The following is a 22,002-nucleotide window of genomic DNA, read 5'->3' as shown; positions in this document are numbered from 1 at the left end:
GATATCATTTCGCACAAATAATTGTAATATTTATAACTAATCGCATTAAATATATCGTATTGTTTTTCTTTAAAATTGGGTTGAGTTGTAAAATAAAACCACTGTACATTTTCAACTCCCGAATGTTCATTCATATCCTTTACAGTTTAAAAATTGTTTTATCGGCTTTATTATATATTTTGCGATTTATAAACCTACAAATTTAACCATTGTATAAAAGTAATTTTATTCTCAGTGCAGGCAATAAAGGGATATTTATATCTACCCAATATAATACAGACGAAAACAAAACAAAGATAGTATATAATAAATAAAACAAAAAGATAGCCAAACCTGTTTCTCTCATTTTTTTACTTTATCTTTAAATATATAGGTAGAAAAAATACACATCTAACCAGAGATAAAAATGATGGTTTAGTCTGATCATTTTTACAACTGTGATTAGGCGTGATTTGATGCCAGTTACTCGTATAAACGACAGGCGGCGCTGTACTCATTCGGCTAAGTTAATATTACTGTATTTTAGCCGGTACACCAGGATTATTATCTACAATTTTGTTCAGCGTAAAGAGATCTGCCGTGTCGTGTTGTGCCGTGCAAAAGCAAACGAGTTTTATGGTTATATAGTTCCGGTACCTATCTTATAGTTAAGCTAGTTCGATTCACTCGCCTCGCAACACAAATTATTATTTAAATAAAACGCCAACCGATTTGATCCTCCTTCTTACTCTATATCACGAGTTTTGTTTTATTTTTGTCTTTTTGTTTTCTTTTTACAAATAGAGTCGTTGCAATAAATTATAATGAAGTTCTTTTATTGTATTATACAATATAGTTTGTACTTGCCGTACAATGTGTATTTCTGTCTATTCATTGTCTATTTCTGTCTAAAATAAATAGTTTAAATTTAAAAAATAAATTAAGCATAGGTTTAGAGATAATAATAATTGTATTCTTAATGTATTCGTGTATTTATTATGAAAAGTTAATGCTGAATGTAAAGCAAAAAATGAACTGAATAAGTGAAATAATTATACTATTTCGCTATTCAAATCCACCTCGTTTATTTTTATTGCAAATGGCTGAAGTATAATATAGGAATTTACTAATTATTTTTTTTTCAGTGGTTGATAAAGATGAAAAAATATATCTTTAAAAAATTTATACCTATTCCTTAGAGCAGTGATTCGCAAACTTTTTAGCTCCACGACTCCCAAAAAGTAAGAAAAAAAAAAATATATATAATGAATATTTCGCGACCCCCAACCCAATGAAATCAGGTTAAAACTATTTAGCTGCGTTAGTAGCGACGGGTATGAGCATGAATGTATTAAGTATAGAAACATGAGCAGTTTACAGATTCCAACTTTATGTGTACGTCTTTGTTTGTAATTTGGTCTGCTTGCATAATATGGGCTGTGAGAACGTCATGTTTGAATATGCATATTGTACGTTTGAATACGTTGTGCTGTCAGCAGTATAAAAGTGGCGTAAGGGATTGCAGAACGTCAGTTTAGTTTCGAAAGCAAAGCGTGCGTCTGGTGCCTTTATTTAAGTTTTTAAAAAGGTAGTTTCATTGAGAATAATTGAGGTTTCGGTTTAGTGTGCCGTCAAATTTTTTTTTTTTTTTAATTAGACTTGCGCAAAATGGATGAATTTGTGAAAAAAACGAAGTGAGCCATCTACATCCAGTGAATCGATTGGTAAAAAGACATGATTGTACCGTGACAGTTATTTAAATTATGGTTTTACTTCGCTGGATGTAAAGCCACAGTGCGTTGTTTGCTTTCAAATCCTCTACGATGAAAGTTTGAGGCCATCAAAATTATTTCGATACTTGAAAACTAAACATTCGGATCATAAAAACCCTTGCTAAGATGTCAAAACCCCATAAAATCGCAGAAAACCTCACACTACAGAGTGATTTTTTAGTCCTGTTACCAATTTTAAATGTAATTTAAGAAAGGGAAATTTAGGTGGAATAAAAAATGCGTTTGTTACTTACAAAAGAGATTTAATAAAAAGCTATTACTTACATAATTGTTAAAGAATATGCTCAAAATGCCCACCCCTTGCGGTTATACACGCACGGACTCTTTTCAGCATATTAGCAGAAACCTTTTTAAAAGTTGCATTGGAAATATTCGTGATTAAGTCTAAGTTCATCAATAGTGTGAGGATTGTTTACAAAGGCCTCGGACTTATATAGCCCCACAAAAAGTAGTCAGGAGATGTGAGGTCTGGGGACCTTGGAGGCCATAAGCCCTTGCTTATTATTCGATCATCAAAGAACTCTTTTAGAAAATCCATGGTTTCTCGAGACGTGTGGCATGAAGCAACGTCTTGCTGAAACCAGCAATACCGTTCTTGAGGTTCCAGGAGGGATACAAATTGGCGCACAATATTCCTGTATACTTCACCATTTACTGTCTGTCCAAAGAATATGGGTCCGACTATTCGATGACAAGATATCGCACACCAATTTTTTCAGGATGTAAAGACTTGTCTTGTAAAGCGTTAAGATTTTCAACCGCCCAAATTCGACAGTTTTGACTGTTCACATAACCATCGAGATGGATCCAAGCTTCATCACTGAAGAACACTGTGATTCGATTCCGTTATTTACGAGAGACCTAAACCAACGGCAATATTGCAATCGCTTGTTTAAATCTGTAAGCTGAAGCTCTCGGACTAATCGTACGCGATACGGATACAATTTCAACTTTTCTGAACACTCGAATACGACAAACCGACTTGCTTGGAAAGTTTTCGTAAATTTTCCCGTGGAGAATTGAGTAATCTCTTTTTCACATTCTCTAAAACGTCATCTGTCAAGCGAGTTGGTCGACCACTACGTTTTCTGTCGCAAACACTACCTGTCTCTCGAAATCGATTTGCTAGCCTAGAAATTGACTTTTTTTCTGCGGAGGAACACCAACAAATTTAATTTGAAATGATTCTTTTACACTAGCGTACAATTTCGTAGCAAAATACTGTTCAAGAATGAAAAATCGTTCTGTAGTAAAAGACATTCTGTTCGTAACACGACCGGAAACGGCACAAAAGTTTACACAGCTCAGAGAGAATCAACTCACACTGCCTTACCTATACAGTTTGAGTAGCGCTACCAACTTCGTGTCACAAAACAAAATTTCCCTTTCTTAGAAAAAAATGACCAGACATTAACAATTGGGTAACAGGACTAAAAATCATCCTGTACCTGCTGAAATTGATATGGACAGTGTTTTAATAGGCATGGAAGAAGCAAAAAAACTGAAAAAATCCCGCTTTCTAAGGACACAGTATGCGAATCGATCACATTGTTACCGATGTTCGCAAAGTGATGATGAAAAGGAGATAACAGGAAAGAACAGTGGATTTCAGAAGAAATTAATAGATCGTCTTATATACAAAGGGTTAAGTTTCCTTCACAGTCATGCCGGATAATCTCAAAAATATTCTTTGTAAGGCTGTAAAAGTGATTATGTTATTAAAAGTTGACCATTACAGAATAGCCTGTTCGTTAATCTATGCGATGAAATGAGCGAAAAGAAAAAAAATCTCTTTTTTCCATACAGAAGTCGGATGATTATCGCGGGGGAAAGTGTTAACCAGGTTATTGGAATTATTGGTTTTACACAATTTGAGTTCTCAATGTTTTTACAGAATAATTGTTGCTGTTGGCTTACTCAGCTTGGTGAATGTGAATTTTCAAGGACGTGATTAATTTTATTAATGACAAAGTTCATGTTTTCATTAAGAAGCTTGATGTCTGGATTGTTCGCTTTCAAAGCAAAAAATTTTATGTTTTCGATATATTGAAAAAAATTTGGATGAAGAAAATAATAACTGTGTTATTCACCACAGTTTAGATCTGAGATAAAAATTCATTTGGAGTATTTCCCGGAAGATAAAAATGATTTCTGGAAGAGATGGGTACTGAATCCATTTAATGAAAACGTTGTTGCAGCTGCTAAGTTACTGGTTGAGATTCACGACCACCTCATCGAAATTTATTTATCGATAAAACGTTACGTTTGGGTGGCATGTCGAAGTAAATATGGAAATTTAGTGACGGAAGCATTGAAATTACTAATCTCTTTACCTTTGTGAAAAAGGGGTTTTCCGTCTTTGGTTGCGTTAACATTTAAATATTGTAATCCACCTGAAAACAATTTTCTTTGTGAATTTCTAACGTAGATTCACGTGTGGAGTAACTTTTAAACGAAAAAACGCAACTATCCTGTTAATTTATTTTCTTTAGATATGCATTATAAATGTAAATAAAATGTTTTTATTATTTAAAATGTTTTTATTTATGTAAATGATTTTATTATTATTTATTAGAAACTGATAATTTTTATTATGATTCCTGTGTATAGGAAACAACTTTTAATTAAATTTCGCACTTTAATAAAAAAAAATGTATAATGATATTAAAAGAAAGAATTGCAAAATTAGGTATCGTCTTACGCATTTGACTGGCCTAAAACTTAACTTCCTTGTACGCATATTAAATTGCATATATACTTTTTTTTTTGAAAAGTACATAAAATCTTTCATTAATAAATTCTGATATTTTTTCATATATTTTTTAAAATTATTATTATTGAATTGTTATTTATCGTAAAACTTTTTTTACAATCGGAGGTTAATTATTAATAAATCAATATAGTTAAATTAAAAAAAAAGAGATGAAGTCTCATTTGAACCAATGTGCTTTACCTTTGTTATTTGGCTGTATAACTCGGGAACCAATAAAAATAAGTACCACTTATGGTATATCGTTGAAATCTCTCAATGAGGGCTTATTACTGCAGTTAAAAAGTCCAAATTTTTGATTTTGGGCTTTTTTGGACACTTTTGGTTCAGTCGATTGTAATCGAAAGGGGAGATGCACAACTAGATGTTACAACAGTCGTAAATCCAAAATTCAACATGCTACGGCTATTCGTTTTTAATTGTGCGAGATACATACGTACAGACGTCACGCCGAAACTACTCAAAATGGATATTTTCGTTGAAATCTAGAAACCGAAATTTTTCACGATCACATTACTTCCTTTACTTTGTTCAACGAAGTAAAAACAATTATTTTTGGAACAGTCAACATCTCTGTCTGATCGGAGACAAAATCTAATAAAATGAGAACTTTATTTTTTCGACTAATATTTTTTTCCAAATTCCATGAGTGTTTTGAAAATATATAATAAAAATTTCTAACAATTGAGCTAATTATATCCCCTTACCTTAAGTCTGACTGACTCGAAATTAGGTAAATTTCCTAATCCCGTATCTACTTAAGTTCAAAATTTAATGGCATCAATGCACATGTATAGAAATATTCCAACCAAATTTCAGATCCCAATGTTCAGTCTGTACAGAGATATTTATCGATATAGGTCAATGTACATACATCGTTCCGGAATTTCTCATGGGTTTTTTGTTAGAAGGGATCATGAAACGTCAAGATTTGCAAAAACCGTATGACAAAAGTTTCCTTACAACTAAACCTGCTGATAAAGTATCTTAATTTATTTAAAATAAAGTAATTAGATGCTATAATACTGTAGTTCTACCAGAGGTACCAGAAGCACTGTATGGGCAAAATGTCTGCAGATTTTTTCAGAATACGAAATAGCAGAAGTAGGTAAAAGAATTTCAAGAAATATTTATAGACCAAAATATAAAGATGGAATTTATTAAAAGTGAAAAAAATACATATATACAGAAAAAATATGGCACTTAATCCGGAAAAGAAGATTACAATTTTATGGATATTATGCAGGATGAGCGACCAATGGTAGACAAAACAAATATTTAATTTCTACGTGAACAGAGCCACAAAGGCAACTCGATTAAAGAAATAGAGATAAGATTAGAAAAGCGATTCGAGAATCTAAATTTCCACAGAGAGAAAGAAAAAGGAGGGTGTATATATATATATACACCCTTTATATATATATATAAAAATGTTTATATATATATATATATATATATATATATATATATATATATAAAAATCCTTTTCGGCATGCCGGAAGGCGGAGGTATTTTCCACCGGTGCTAAGTAGGGGATAAAAAAGATAAAGTTAAGAAAAACTTCAAATTTACTCAATACGACAGTGGTTGCATGTGAATTGTAAGAAGATGGGGTCTTCGTAAATTCCAGCAACATTTTGGTCATCTCTTGTCCTAAGGGTTGGTCGTATCAACAATTTTTTCAGACAAACGTTTTAGGTATTGTTAAGAGGACTAACGACCACTTAAAACTGATTCGATACTGTGCCTATTAAAGGAGGTCTGATATTTGTGTTCGAAACCTTATTTTTCCCCCATTTTTTCCTTGATATGACTATTTGATATCACTAACCTAGTGATATTTAATTTATAATTGCACAGTTCATTATATTTATTAAAAATTCTAAATACGATTCACCGCTGCTTGATCGATCTCTTAGAATTGGATAACTGATTAAAATACTATTTTTAACAAAAGCCCGCGAAAATGTTTAATTATGACCTTGGATTGTCTGGCCAACCTTGCCGTACTAGCACTTTCACTACACCGCGCTGCATTGTTGAATTACTAACAAATTACGATTTAAATTTGCCTTCACCTTGTATGATAATTTTAATTTTCTTCAATTTTCAATAAAAATATATGTTAGATAGATAAGTAATCTTTTATATAATTGGAAAAAAAAGAATGTTTTATTTACGTGATATTCTCTGAGACTTCTTTCAATGAACTGAAAAGAAGGTATCCAATTAGGCTATATTAAAGATACCAGTTTTATATGATTATTAGTCACTAATTATTAATTTAAATATATGATGCAGTCGATTCGATTTGAATGAAAAAATAAAAACTTACAAAGTAATCTTAGAAACCAGTCACGGTTTGTTCGATCAACTTCCAAGATTTACATAAACTAATAAAAAAGATATGCGATTAAGAAATAAGACTTGGAGCTTTTAATTATGTTAATTTTCAAGAAAAATAAATTTAAATATACTTAATTCTGTGTTATTTTCATAAAAGAAAAAAATGAAAGGCGAAATTTATTTTCGTTTGATGCTTGAAAAACCTTCCACTTCTTTCACAAATAATTAAAGATTAATAATACGTAGATTTTTATTTTTTGTAAATTTATTTTTAAAATATTTCCAAAAAAATAACCGAAATAGGTTCTCTGCATGGTCGATTGGTATCCATGGTTACATTCCATATATACAAAAAATTACGTAAATTTTTTTTTCTTGTTTATATTTTCTAAATCTTTACATATATGAAATTGTTGATGAATTAAAAAACTTTTAACTGGATAAGTTTCGTCGCTGAGCAAAATTAAAAAAAAAATTGTTTTTTTGTTAAATGTTGTATAATTTTTTTTTACTTTTCACATACTATTACTTTTAGTATAAGTGAAGCGAAATATAAGTTAAATCATTCTAAAGTAGTAGATAATTAACAACAGAATATTATTGGTTATAATTTTTTGTTAGTTTTAATTCTGTATTAAATGCAGAAGACCAGTATAATTTATTTAAATCATAATAATCAGTGTTTTTTTTGTGTCCAATGAAATTATGTTAAAAGTATTCTTAGATCAATTAAATTTCTGTGGGGGGGGGGGAGGAGGAATTATAGTTAAAATAATTAAAAGTATACAATTGTAAAATATGGGTATAAATTTAGATCCATGTAATTAAATTCAATTAATTCTGATTGGTTTATTTAACTTTCCATCTTCCTCTGAAGTTCCGAATCCCGATTCATATACATATATTGTAATTATTAATCTATTTAAAGTTTTGAATTAAAATGAGAAGCACATCAAATTTATTTATTTTTCTCAATCTGAGGTTAATTATTTAATAAATCATTATATTTAAATTTAAAAAAAAGAAGTGAAGTCGGATTCGAACCGATGTGCGTGCCTTCCCCTTGTAAGATCCAAATATTTCATTAATCAAACTTTTATTTGGCTATAATTCTGAAACCAATGCAAAGAAATACCAATTATGATATATCGTTTAAAGCTCTCAATGAGGTAGTTAAATCTCTAATACTGAAAGCTCAAAACCTCTATTACTGCAGTTAAGAAAAAGTCCAAAATCCAGATTTTTTTGGATTTTGGGCTTTTTTGGACACAGGTTCAGTCGATTGCAATCAAAAGGAGAAGTGCACACAACTAAATGTTACAACAGTCCTAAATCCAAAATTTAAGCATCCTACGGCTAATCGTTTATGAATTATTCGAGATACATACGTGCGTACAGATCTAGATTGTGGATACCGGTGTTCTTTAGTGGTTGGGTTTCAATTACCCATATATCTCAGATATGGTCGACAAGACCTACACTATATTTACATTCATACATGTCATCCTCTGAAGTAATACCCTACGATGGTTCTGGAGGTTAAGACTGCCAAAGAGCGACTTCGTTCTGGTTGCTAAGTCTTCTCACGGTCTTACATGGTATCCGGGAGGAGAAACAAGGAGGACCGGACACAGAAAGGTAACCCACGCCCATCTATTTGACTCTCTTCAGCAGAACTGTGAATGCAATGTGAAATGGTCCGTAAACCACTTATTCATAGATTGCCCAATGTTCAGCTCTATTCGATAACAATTAAACCTGGGTTCAGATGTGATGTGTTACAAAACCAGAAGACATACATAAAAAGACTATTGCGGTTTTTCTCTGATAATAAGATGAGGAACGTAATTTAGCGCGGTTTTGCTTACGGAATCCCTTTCGGAATATTGTTTGCGCAGTGTAAATAGACTGGTGGTGATATTTCAATGTTTATTACCCATTTATTATTCTTTTTCTAGTTTGTGTTTATTGTTGGTAATGACTATAATCGTTTATGCGTCAAATAAGCAATACAAAAAAATTTCCTTAACCTATTTTTGTTGATGTTAAAACAGAACGTATCTTAAATGTACCAAATAAAATCTTTAACAGTAAATCCAAATTAAACACAAGTGGGGGCTCGCGTGTTGGCACTGTGGAAGTGCAGCACTCCCTATTTCCACTTGATATCATTTAACATTTAATATAATCGGTCTTTTATCTTTAATTTTTTCCTTGTACAATATATAATTTTTAAGCTTAATGTTAGTAGTCATACCCCAGTTTATGAAAAAGATACAAAAATCTTTGTATGGAACTGTGCGCATCACAGTTCTAGCGGCGTGATGTTTGGCTGTTCTGCACATGCGCACATGCGCGAGGCTACGAGGGAGAGATTACTGTCGCTCTCGCTGTGCCGACCCTGGCGTGCTGGTGGAAGGTAGTTTTTCTTTTACACCGCGTGTGTATGGAACGTTCCTTGTTCGTTCTCTTTTGTAGTTTAGTCAGTGGAAGGAATTTGAAAGCGGTTTAGTTTTTTCAGTAACGATCAGACGATGGCGGGAAGCAAGGGCTCTTTGATTGCCAAATCTGTCCAAAAACACGCTGGAAGGGCGAAAGAGAAATTAATTTGTAAAAAATAATTATGTATTTCGTTCTATATACATAGAAATTTAAATTAAGTACCATTGGACTATAGTGTTTTTAAAAGTTAATACTAAAAATATCTAATAATACTAACAAATATTATCTGTACTGACATTTTACTATTTATTCGGCTAAACAAAATCCGGTTTTTAAGCACATTGTACTTACACTGCTTAGCACATTGTGCTTTCAGCTATTCTATTTGATTCATCTTTTTCTCGGTTCTTTTATTTTAAATAAAACTTTAACCATGGCCTTGAAAAGACTCAGAAAATAATTTTCTGGAGCAGCACCGCCAATAATTTTAGCTACGAGTCGCCACTGTTACAAACACCTACGATTTCCATCATTGACCAATTTTAATAATTTTCTAATAAACTTAAATTTATGTTACATATATTTAATTTTTAATTAATAAGTAAAAACGTGTAAGCTCTAAAAATAACATTTAAAATTTCCTTTTCCAACTTGTGGTTTCTCTACTGATATGTTATTAGACTTGTTTAAATTGAAATTTACATTTTCATATTGTTTTATAATAATTTATATAGGTTAAACCTAGGAATTCAATCAAGCGTCCGGGGCGAAACCAGGAAGTCATTAAGGGGGAGGGGCACTCAAAGGCCTTTTTGTTTCCTTTACATAGTTTAGAACTATTAAAATATTTCATTATGGTTTCTTTTATTTAATGATAATGAAAGCGGGAAAAATAATGTTTAAACATTTTTTTTTTTTTTTAAGAAAAACGATTCCTGGGAGGTGGTTACACACACCATTATGTACTCTACATATTCCTATACGTAGTAAAATAAATTTTTAACGATATTCTAGGTACTTTTGTAATGTATTTGTAATTTTATATTTTCAACTTAATTTAAAATGATTAATAATAATACTTCAGTAATTACAATGTTTTGGAAGTAGTAGATTGTTATTTCCTTGTACGAAGTAAAAAAAGATCGCGAAAAATGTCAATTTCCAGATTTCAACGGAAATATCCATTTTCACCATCCCTGAATCCATTTTGATTTGTTTCGGAATGACGTCTGTACGTATGTATCTCGTATAACTCAAACGATTAGCCATAGGATGTTGAAATTTTGGATTTAGGACTGTTGTAACATCTACTTTTGCACCTCCTCTTTTGATTGCAGTCGACTGAACCAAAGTGTCCAAAAAAGCTCAAAATCCCAAATATATGAATTTTGGACTTTTTCTTAACTGTAGTAATACAAGTAAGCCCACAATAAGAGATTTTACACGATATATTGTTATAAGTGGTACTTATTTTCATTGGTTCCAGAGTTATACCCAAATGAAATTTTAATTAATGAATTATCTGGATCTTACAAGTGGAAGGCACATCGGTTCGAATCCGACTTCATCTTTTTTTTTAATTTAAATATATTGATTTATTAATATTTATTAACCTCTCATTGTAAAAAAAAATTAAGATGAATTATAATACAATAACAGAAAAAGAAAAAAAACATCAGAAGTTTTTAATGAAGTAGAATTTTATGTACTTTTCACTTTAAAAAAATGAATAAATATAATTTAATCGGCGTACAAGGAAGTAATGTGTTGTCCACATCAGATGTTTTATGCTCAATTTAATCGTTTTTACTTTTAATCTTAATTTTTCTACACTATCCATAGTAAAACCCACCGAGCTGGTCTAGTCGTTGACTTTTCTTCGTAAATAATTTGTTTAACTGCTGATTTTCGAACTCCAAGAGGTTGCTTTTTTACGGATTTGACTATTACTAGACAATAGATTCTGGTGTACTTTGGTTGGGATTCATTTAACCACACGGCTTAGGAATCGTCGGCCTTAGTCTATATACAAAACTACACCTCATTTACAAGTCATACAACCTCATCTCATTGGATCGTTTTTCATTTTTCAGGCAATGGTATGGCGCTTTATCCATTACTGTGAGGATGCTTCAGTAATAATTTTGACAATCTTTTGAAACTGCTGCATAAAATTGTCACCATTTATTTCATCGTGATACTCTTGGGAAAAGATGGGTATTTCATCTCGAATACCCACAAATCACCATTCAAAAACCCATCTTCACTTACTACGTTACTATTAATCGTTTATCTTTTCCATCCGGGATTTTCATCCCAGTTGATAAACATTTCTTCATAAAGCGTCTTTTGCGCTCTTTATTTCTTTATCCACCCATACCTTTTCCTGTATACCTGCCGCATTAAACAAATTTCATCTAGATAATAGATTGTCTTACCGGCTCTTTCCTTACACTAATATGTCCGCGTTTAATCGATAAAGAATTACTTTTTGTGGACACGAAACGAAAATTCATTGATTTTAAAATATGATGTAATGTGTACTTCTAGAAAAATTCGGGAGTTCAGAATCGGTATTCACAGTATTTGATATTTGTTGAAGTTAGGAAGCTCGTTATTGAAATACAACGAATGAGCTTTTTTTGGATAGGGATTTTAGTAAAATCGTCCAACTTTTCTATTGTTTCCGTACCCTTTTTAATCTTTTTAGGGCTAAAATGATTACCTTAATTTTTGTATTTATTTTATTAAAAATTGTTTTATCTTTACGACTTTTACACAATTTGTTTTCCTAGCAGTGTCTCAGACGGCAGTTTCAGGGTTAGTGTTTTAAGGTAATTTTTTTTTTTCGGAGCTGTTAAGGGTTTTCCCGGTTTATGTTTCACAACAGAATCACTCATTTTTAAAACCCGATTAGCAAAAACATTACAGGGTAAATTAAAATTAATGAAAATAATACTGAATAAAACCGTTATAAAAATGAAGTACAATATAAAACAGTACCGTAGCGTACAAAGTAATACGATTACAGAGATTAAAATATTTTCTTACAGTGAACTGAATAATTTTGTAAAGTATTACAAATGATGGCCTTAAATACTAAGATGTAACACCACGCTGAATTCAACGGACTGTAGTTTCTTCAAATGAGAAAAATTCGTAACAAATTTGGTTTCGGCTTATAATAATTTTTTAGATCAAAAATGATTTAAAACTGTGTTTTTGTTAATAAAGTAATCTGGAATAAAATAATACTATGCAATAGATTTGTTTTGTTATTAATTTACAGCTTATCGATTAAAAATATTCTATACAGTTGTTTATTTCGATAGTTTATTTGAAGATGGACCAAAATGTTTTCGGATCTTACCAGGAAACAGAATAGAACATTATAATGCATAAAATATGAAAAGTTTCATTATTTAACCAATCTTATGACTGTCAAACAATGCTAATTATCAAAGACTACAGTGCAATATAATTGAATGGTAACATAGATTAAATTTCTTGTAATAAATTGTGCGATACTGAAATTCAAATATTCCAGTAAATTCGTGATAAACAAGCATACAATTTCAACGGTACTGTGTTATTGATCACGGAATTAAAATACTCTCCAAAAATATGTAAAAACAAAAACCAGTTGAGTATGACATTCTATACAATAACATATTATAAACATATTAATAATACTCTAATTTATTTCTTATAAAATAATAATCAAGTAATTACTTCAGTGCTGAAAACAATTTGAAATGACTTACCGCAATATAAATTGTATTAACTTGCTTCAGCAGCGTACAACAAACAGAATATTTTCATACCGCAAACCTTTTCTAATGAAAATTTTATATTTAATTTCTGTGAAGTGTTAAAACACCTTCTAAGAATATCTTTTTTTTTGTTAAATCTCCCCGAGAATTTATTAATATGTAAAGATATTAGGAATATGGAAATTGTTTTGGTTACTTATCAATTCATTTTTGTAAAACTGAAATTCGTACTAAAGAAATAAACTATACAATTTTTTTTTACATAAACCGCGTTCCGTTGTTTAGTCAAGAAATTGAAGTACTCATTTCTAAAAAATACTTCATATATATTTTAAAAGTTAGAAAATTCTTCTATTTTTGTTCAAGATGGGTCCCACCACCCCACCTTGCTTGTACCACACCCCCTGCCAAACTGATTTTTTAATAAGATATACGTTGCTATGGTATTGTTTATATATTATTATTAACAACAATATATATTGTTAATAAAAAATAATTATATAAAATTTATTAAATGTTAATTCTTTTCTTTACTTCGGTAGACAATTCCAGATATATATATATATGCTTTTGTCAACAAAATCTATATTAAGTTCTTTTTTTTCCTAAAACATAAACTGTTTTCATGCCGGCATAATTATATATATACTTCTTAAACTGTATACCACAGCAAAGTGTGAATTATTATTGTTACTAGATATATTACTATTCCTCTTCGTACAAATTATAAAGAATAAGAATTAAATTATTGTTCCAAAAATTTCCTAGGAAGCGATTTCGCATATATAATTTCCCAGTGATAATATATATATTATATTTCCCAGTGAGAACTTCACTAGCTGTGTGAAAAGAATTATTGATACAAACAGATAGCGGAAGAAAGGTATAGATACAAACTCAAAACGTTGGTATTATTCTATACACTACAGACTTAAAGAGGAAAGTTTAAAAATAAGGCTGATTTAATTTTTATTGATTTGAGTGTTATTTTCTGTGCTTCTTAGTATCGTCAGTCTAACATACGTAGTTGACACGTTTCGGGGTATCTCCATTCTCAAAATTACTTTTACCATTCCCGACTGCTGCTCTTCTCAGAGTACTAAATCAGCATTGCTGGCATCCAGAGGTACAGAGGTAAACTAATGACTGTGATGTTAATAGGTTTTAGAAGGTCTGTAATTTTAAATTTAGTGAACTTTCATCGCGTTTGAAAGAGAATAGATTTATAAGTTTTATTTTTGCTGATTCGTTTATTTACAGTCACCTTCCCTATTGAAGCTATAAGTAAGTCGTATGACAGATTATCCCTTGAAATAAGATCAGCTAATGATAATCCTTAACGAATATAAAAACAATTAATATCAATAAATACAATATAAATACTAGTAACCGTGAAATAATGTGATAATGTCTGAGAATGTAGTTAAATATCTTCACACCATTAATCAAATCGGGTACCTAAATAGAACAGTAATAAATGAAACATTAACTTTACGATAAACACATATAAATAATAAACGTAAGCTTCTATAAATTTTATAACGGAGAATAAAACAAAGGTCCACAACCAGATCAAGTACATGGAATCTTTGAGCCTCATAACCTCACTGTGTTAGGTAAATTCAAAGTTAGATGATTAACATGCTTCTCCAATCTGGACATTATTTCGAAATTAGGCATTCAACTTCTCGAACGTATGGAATGCCTATGTAATCGTGGATCTCAGTATTCCTCGCGAATCACGGCGCTTGTGTTATGTTCCGTAATATTTTATTCTGGAACCACTGAATGGAATGATCTCATATTGCTGTTACTGGTTGTGGCCCACAGTTCAATTCCGTAGGCTAAATCCGTACCGGTTTTAAGAAAGCCTTGTAGAGCAGAATCTTATTGGATAAAGAAAATTGAGATTCCTTATCCAATATCCTTTTTATCCTTTAAACGCAACATAATCTTTCCAGCGGTCAAGGTAAAAACGTAGATACCTGGCGTGACATTTTCTGACATCGCTTAAATGAACTTCAGGGCAAACTTTTCTTCTTATCGTAAACGATACGTTGCTAGTGCTTGTCAGATTTATCTTTATTCTCTATTTTTTGAGTTGTTATTGATAAACAGACAACTCTTAATTGTAGTTAACTTCTTAGAAGCGACCATCCATATAGCTGCGTAGGATTAAGCAATAAGGTTGTGACAAGCACGATTTTAATTTGAAAAGAAGAACGAGCAACTAAACTTTGTCAAATGCTTGTTCCACGTCCAAAAAGGCCACCGAACAATACCTTTTCTTTTTTAGACATCTGACGATAACACTACTAACTCCATGGGTTTGTTCCACTGTTGAATGACCACACCCCTAAAGCCAAATTGATGGTCGGGTATCACACCTTCGCTTTCTAACGCTGGCCATAATCTGCGCAGAAACAGTTTTTCAAATATTTTAGATAAAATCGGTAGTAGGCTTATAGGCCTGTACCACACCTTTTACGGGTACATACGCTGGATACAGACAAACGAGAGGTTGGGACTCTAGGAGGACTCACTCCAGAAAATACTATCATATTTCATGGTGACGGAAAAACAATAATGGGCTGCGGTTGAAAAGCTTGCCGCTAACATCATACATCAAAATGTCGTAGAACTTTGAGGATGGGGTGCGGATTAACGAAGATACTTCTTCAGGCCTCCTGAACCGTTGCCATCTCCTTCTAAACATTTTTTTTGATCTAACTAGATCCATAATCTCCCTGTTATAGTCCGTGCCTTGTCGTACTCCGTTAACCTCCAACGGATTAGAGTGGCATGCCGCCTTCTGTACGACAGCGGTTACCCAAAAAGGACATTTTCGTGCGGTCTGATTTTTATAATTTATAGCAGTGTCTTTCATGGCACACTAATTAGGGAAGTGATAATATAATATTTCATTAAGAAATATGATAACATTGAATACTTAATATTAAAATAAATCATGTCAGACTTTAAGATGAAACAAATTGCATGTGAGATGGCAATTTTTTATTTCTCCCAAAAGCAGGAGCACTGCGCTCCTGCATAGAAGTCTAGGGTGGGTTGTCTGTTACTCTTGAGTATGGTTATGTAATTCTCGGGAGGTGATGTGTAGTCGCTTATAACCATTAATGGTTATAATACCATAACCTTAAGGTTATGGTATTTAACATACCCATGAATTACTGTAATATTTCTCACTAAATGTGATAGATTAAACTCGGGTATTTCCTAATGCTAGTCAAACTATTTTGTCATTATAAGATAGACTAATTACTGTTGACAGTAGCCAAAAAATATTATTACTAATTTAAACTAATCAAAACAGTAATTTAATTTGCCGACTTCGTGGCGCTGTGATAGCTTCTCTCAATATTATGTAAAGTTTCTGGGTTGATTAACGGTCAGATTTACGCACGCTATGTTCAAATACATCAAAATGTTTATTTGTGATACTACGTAAGAAAATCATATATTATTACAATTGTTAATCACTGAAAACGCTTTATTTCAATGAACTGGATTTTGTCAGCCTGAATTAAGCTTGTTAAATATAATTTACAATACAGCTATTTCATCACGCTTGAGTTTATTAGTGTATCTACTTACTAATACGTCAGTTATGCGTCCTCATTTTAGGAACTAAATTTTGAAAAAAATAGTGAAATTTATCAAAATTATAGATATTGTCTGCTTTAAATGAATCTGTTTTAAATTTACAAAAAAAAGAAGATAAAAAGAAGAACCAGATTAGTATGTATAAATATTACAAAAATAGTGTCTAGCAGGGAGCTCCGCTTCCTGGACCCCCCGATGCGTTGGTTGTTCTCATGGTTTGAAAATATTAAATATTTTATTTATATTTATTAAAGAGAAAAGAATTAGTCATTTTTCATCATTATACTTTTTGTTTCCATGGACTTAGAGTTAATGAAATAAAAGGATTAATTCTTGTTTCTTTAATGACTATCTGAACTTAGAGCCCTGGACTGGAGCGTCGATCAGTGGTTTAAAATATTTCCTGGAATAGCCCGAATATATCCTGAAAATTTGAAAGCAATCGGTCGGTTTGTTCTCGCTTCATGCTGTTGCAAACAAACAGAGACAAACGTTCGCATTTATATATAAGATTTTCATTTTTTGTTAAATTATATTATTTCGCAAGTTTTGCCATCAGCTAGATTAATTTATATTAGATCTTTTTAATTTAAATAAATTCTCTTTAAATTTATTTTTAATTTCATTCTATTTTTAATATGATGTGTATTGTATTTTGATTGCTTAAGTTTTTAAATTTAGATAAAAATGTAGGTCATTGCAGTATGAAGGTTTCATAATTGAGCTGCAAGTCACAGTGTTGTGAAATTGTTTTTTAGCGCGAATGGTATCCTTGTAAATGGTTAATTATTAATTAAATTATTTTTTTTAAGTATCACTAATTACTTTTTTTTTTAATTCTGGAAAAAGTAGCTGCTGAGTATAATAATGACTAATATTTCTTTGAATTTATATTATCGCCCTTCCGATTAATATTTCTGCGTTTTACGTATATTAGGTTATTCCCACCTTACCAGATAAACAAATCATTTATAGTGACTAACGGATTTTTCATTAATTCATCTATAATAGTGATAATAGTAATTAATGGTTTTAACAGCGATAGTAATTAATGGTTTTGACAGAGATTAATTGTTTTATTGATAATATTTCTATAATAATTTTGATTTTTAATGCAGTTTTTTTTTTAAATGAACATGATGAAAATTATATAAAATTATACATTATGATTAGAGGTGTTTAATCTATTAATAATTATTATACACTAGTAATGCTAGTAATTGCGGGCTAATACTGTGCCGGTAATGCTTCACAATTGCTAAATTTGAGTTATGAATTAAATTAATTTTGTATTATATTTGACAAATTATATTACTAAAACAATAAAATGTACAATAATAATTCACTATTAATTTTCTTTCTTTCTTCCTATGGCCCCCGGAATGTTTACCACAGTTCAAAAAACCTCACCAATCTCACTACTTCACTACTGCTCTTTCTTCTGTTTAGCCTCCGAAACTACCTTAAGATATTACTTCAGAGATGAATTAGGATTATATGTATGAATGTAAATGAAGTGTAGTCTTGTACAGTATCAGGTCGACCATTCCTGAGATGTGTAGTTAATTGAAACCCAACCACCAAAGAACACTGGTATCCACGATCTTATATTCAAATCCATATAAAAGTAACTGCCGTTACTAAGATTTGAATCTAAGAACATTCGACTTCGAAAGTAGATAATTTGCGATTACCAATCTCACTATTATGTCATAAAAAAAAACGTGTAAATAAATAACCTAAAACTTCTTTTATTAAATTTACTAGGAAAAAGGCGGGAACGACCCGCCGCGTCCTGATCATTTTTAGCTGTTTCCTGAGTTGTGATTTTTCAATACAGCTCTGACCCCAATATTTTTCTTTTTTCCCCAGAACACAAATACAATTTTAGATAGATGGTACGTATGAAGTAGTATAAATCGTTTGAACGATTGATTCGTTCGAGAATTATAAATCGTGTTCGAAAACGAATGAATCCGCCGGCGCACCACCATTGGTTCGCTCTACGCCAATAACAGCTAAAATTAAAAGATGGGCACGTACAACAAACAAACCCACGGATCATCCTTTTTTATGGCGTATGTTGATGATGGTGAGTGTATGTCGTTCTTTTCACACATCTCAGGAACGGTCGAATTGAGACTGTACAAGACTATACTTCATCTACATTCATACATATCATCCTCATTCCTCTTCTGAAGTAATACCTTACGGTGGTTCCGAAGGCTAAACAAAAAAAAAGTCGTACGTGTATCGAGAGATAACGTTTGTATCGATCGTTGTTTGTCAATATCGACTTCCTCTGAGAGTTATTTAATTTAAATATTTTATTATTAAATATTATGGAACTAATAACATGTAAACACTTATGGAACAAATAATAATAAATTATGATTTTTTTTGCAAATTCGGTTAAGAGTTAGAACACACACAAAACTTCTTTCAAAACTATCTTTTATTTATGTAGATTATAATATTCATTTTTAGTTATTATTTTCTGAATTATAGATATCTAGTTGTATTACTGTATTTTTTTTTCAATCTATCCAACGTTTTACCATAAATTGTTCATCTTTCATTTATTTCTATTTGCGAATATCACGGTGCATTAGTTATTTAATAGCAATAATGGATTACGACGTAATAAAAAATTATATCAAATAATTGTTGATATGTTATTATTTAACGATTTTTTTTTATCGCAGATATAGAATGGGATATATAAAGCTGCTTTTGATTTTCGATAATTTATTTGGCTAAAAGTGAGAAGAATAATCTTTCATTTCCGAATAAGAAATGAAAGATTCCAAACCTATCAAAACCAAAAAAAAAGTTAAAAAGAAATGTTTAATTTTAACTTAAAATTATTCGGAAAGAAAATATAAAATATATCATAATTTTTTTTTATTCTATAGAACTCGTGATTTCAATTATTGAACTTCGATGTTTTATTTATCTACTACCTTAAAGAAAATACGTTCTGATTCCCGTCAGTACAATGTATTATCATATTAAAAATTAATTTATTAGTTTTTTTTTCATATCTATAACTATTGTCAAATTAAAAATTGATATTAATTAATATTCTTTTTTTATAATTAATAAAGAAAACAAGAAAAACCATTAAAGTTAATTGGATTCAGTGATGAAATTAATCGAAAAATGTAATCTACTTTAAAAGATATGTGACGCTCCATTAATATCTTAACACATCAAATCGTAAGAAATTTATTTAGTAATTAATGAACGTAATGTTATAGTAAATGAATTAATTAAAATTGCGGCCTGCAGTTTTTAATTATGATACTATGTTTTTCTTTCATAATCTTTTTTTGGGTTTGTTTAAAAAAAAAATTAAAAGCAATAAATTAATAAAAAATAAAAAGGAATTAGAATGATATGAGTTTTTATTTTCAATAACAATAATAATAAATAAATAAATTATACAAATTAACAATAAATAAATCTTTCTTGCGCATAAGAAAACTAAACCATGGATATTCCTGGGTGACGTTACGAAATATTTGTATTATATAAAAAATGCTAGATGAAAGACGAAGAAGCTAACTTATTTCTATATATATATATATATTATTCTTATTAACTTTCGTAAATTAAAGGTCTTAAAAATTGTTTAGAAATATCCGTTTTAATCTTTTTTTTTAGGTGAAAAATGTTATACCAATTATTAAATCGTTTTGCTTATTAAATTGAGGTAATAATAGCCAAAAATAAGCAGTTTTTAAACAGTTTGAAGAAATAAATCTGTTAAGAAGAACCGCTTTTAAGAGTGAATATAAGAATTATCATATACGAATTCTTATTTCGACAACTAGCGATAATCGACTTCAGCCTAGCTCCGCTGGATCATCGCTGGCGTAACTGTGGACGTGTTGTACATCCGTGATTTTTTTCAATTTAGACAATGTTTTTAACGTATTCCCATAAAAAAAACGTCTAGGGGTGTCAAATCTGGGCTTCTCGAAGGTCAAAGTACAGGACTGGCCCTACCAAACCAACAATTAGGGAATCGTTCATTGAGAGCGCGTCGAACGCCTAGGCTAAATTGTGGGGGCGCACCATCTTATCGAAACATTACAGCAACCTTACTTTCTTGTTCAGTTGTAGCATGTCTAAATAAACATTCCCTGTCATAGTAGGCTCATGAAAAAAAATGGGCCAATCATACGATCGGACATGAAACTGCACCACACGGATTCCCCAGATTTTTTGGGGAATTTCTGACATGCTCAATAATTTCATTGGGTTGCTGAGATCCTCAAATCCTACAATTATGCCGAGACATTTAAGACAACGGATTACAGCTGCTAGTGTCACAGGTACGCCTGCGATGATCCAGCGGACCTGGGCAGAAGTCGATTATCGGCTGGATATTTGCAGAACGATCAACGGAGCTCATATTGAAACATTCTGAGTTTAAAAAAAAATTTTCTACTTGGTGAATTTTTAAAAAAGATACTCGTTTGGTTGTCTAGTAATTTCTGAGATACGATTTTTTTAAATTGCTGCAACTTTTTCCGATGATAATCCCATGTTACCGTATTACACTATCTTGGGCTACGAAAAAGGGCTTTTATTATGTTTCTGTTGCCATTTTTAATGAATTACCTATCTGTTTACCTTTAACCCAATCTTCTTAAAATTAAATAAAGGTTTTAAGTTTTTGAGAGTTTTGAAGTTAATTAGTAATCTTTTTTTAAAATATTTATCAACTAAACAGTTCCTAAACTGGTGATGTTTAATTTATTGATTAACATTGTCTTCTTTATCATTTATCATATTCGTTCTCAAAGTGGGCGCTGTAGGCCTTAGGGGTGCCGTTAGAAGGCCCACAGAAAATTGGGAGCGTTCAGGCGGTCTAGAAAGGCGGTGGCTGATTGAAAAATAAAAGCAAAAATTTTGTTTTCCTGATATTTCAAACTCAAATTAAATACCTATTGCTAGTAAAAAAAATTAAAGGGACACCTATATTTTATGATAAAAAATTATCGTATTCAAACTGCTTTAATTTTGCAGCCAAGAGACTTAGAGAGATGAATAAAAAAAAAATTAAAGCTTGAATACTCTACTTTTTAATAGTATACTTCAGATTTCAAAAATCATCAAATTAAAAAAAAAAATCAGTGAGAAGAAAAGTTAGAAAGTATTTCTTTTTGTTTGATCGAGTGCATGGGGAAACGAAATTTTTTCAGTAAACCGCATTAAAATCGTTTAAAAGCTTAAGTTTTAATTTTTTTTTGTGCGGCTCTACGAT

General features: G+C 30.9%; 1 protein-coding gene across 3 annotated transcripts in view; it reads left to right on the top strand.

The window, feature by feature from the left end:
• Nucleotides 1-22,002, top strand: part of zormin — a 513,722-nt gene that overhangs the window by 199,044 nt on the left and 292,676 nt on the right. The gene's annotated exons all lie outside the window — the stretch shown is intronic.

Source organism: Lycorma delicatula, chromosome 8, assembly GCF_047948215.1.
Source record: "Lycorma delicatula isolate Av1 chromosome 8, ASM4794821v1, whole genome shotgun sequence".
NCBI lineage: Eukaryota > Metazoa > Arthropoda > Insecta > Hemiptera > Fulgoridae > Lycorma > Lycorma delicatula.
Note: the sequence above shows the minus strand (reverse complement) of the source record. Positions and strands in the feature narration are given on the sequence as shown.